Raw genomic sequence first — 1,843 nt, 5'->3', positions numbered from 1 at the left:
ATGTATTTTCATGCATATAGTTACATATCTAGACATGCTCATATATATATAAATGTTAAACTTCTGGAAAGTTTTACAGATTTTTACAGTTCCACTGATGGATTGGATCTGTGGTCTTCGAATTAGCTTTCTCCTTTCTGGTTTTGAGAAGCCTAATTTCTCAAGATTGGTATTTAGGCAATGTGTTACATATCCCAGGGCCCCAATAATTACAGATATAAACCTGAACTTGTAATCTGGATAGAGTAACTGCAGATTTCTCAATAGTCCAGCGTAGGTGTTCTCTTTTTCACTGATCTTCAGCTTTGTGTTAACATCCGCTGGGCAGCTAATTTCCACAACTGTGCACAGTTTCTCTTCTCTATCCCAAACCATTGTATATGTATGTATGTATGTATGTGTGTCTATGATGTATGTATATGCGTGCATATGTGTCTGTGATGTATGCTTACGACATTATTAGTGTGTGTGTGTGTTTTTACATAACTTTATTTGTAACTAGTTGTTAAAATACAGCGTATAGAATATATGTTGCTTCATGCGAGTTTACAAATAGCGTAAATGAGTAAAGAAAAAGAATGTACACACAGATTTGTGACGACTGGACGAACAGACGAAGAGAAGGTCACAGCTATTGTACGGTGGTGTAAAGCATTAAGAAGCTAATTGTATCATCACTTATCAATGTTGTCAAACAAAAATCGTATGAGACATTCAATGAAAACGCTCGGAATACTATAAATAGCAATCGATATTCTTAGTAATTATAAACCTGTTTATATCAGAAGCTATATAGCCCGTGTGTTCGCATATGTGTGTGTGTATGTATACACACACACACACACACACACATATATATATATATATATATAATAAGTACTAGGCTTACAAAGAATAAGTCCTGGGGTCGATTTGCTCGACTAAAGGCGGTCCTCCAGCATGGCCGCAGTCAAATGACTGGAATAAGCAAAGAAAAAGAATATATATATATACAGAGAGAGAGAGAGAGAGATGTATGTATGTATGTATGTATGTATGTATGTATGTATGTATATGTGTGTGTGTATGTATGTATAAGCGAACCGTTATTCCTTTATGTGATTCGAAAGAGCAGAATAAAGATGTAGACCACGTATTATCAAAATCGTAACTCAGTTAAAACGATTGGAGATGTTACTATTCAAGAAACTCTGATTTTTTCATTTTTTATTTTTTATTTTTGTAAACCAAATAACGCCGGAATTTGTGTTGAGCAATGATATTACTCTACAACGCCTGTCCCGAGGTGACTAGTTGTCGCTCACCAGGTAATGAACAACGAAAAGTAACGAGCAAAATTGTATGACACATACACACATACTAAGACATTTCTAAAACAGGTTCTGTTTGATTTGGCGTCGTGTGGTAAACTACTAAAGCTCGCGAAAGTCAAAGCGAGCCAGTTTCGAAAATAACCGCGTTTCTGGTAATTCCGGATTTCTGGATTCCGGATGAGAGGTTCGGTAATGATAAGATGTGGGGTATAAAGGTCAAAACAATACCAGTAATAATTGCAGCACTGGCTATGATAAAAAAAAAAAAATGAACAATCGACCCCAGGTGTCTACTTGTACTTATTTTATCGACCCCGAAAGGATGAAAGGCAAAGTCGAGCTCGGTGGAATTTGAACTCAGAACGTAGCGACGGGTGAAATAGCGCTAAGCATTTCACCCGGTGTGCTAACGATTCTGCCAGTTCACCACCTTAGTAGTAGTAGTAGTAGTAATAATAATAATAATAATAATAATAATAATAATAATAATAATAATAATAATAATAATAATAATATATGCACAATATATT

Source organism: Octopus bimaculoides, chromosome 22, assembly GCF_001194135.2.
Source record: "Octopus bimaculoides isolate UCB-OBI-ISO-001 chromosome 22, ASM119413v2, whole genome shotgun sequence".
Taxonomy (NCBI): Eukaryota; Metazoa; Mollusca; class Cephalopoda; order Octopoda; family Octopodidae; genus Octopus; species Octopus bimaculoides.
This window is presented reverse-complemented; position numbering follows the sequence as displayed.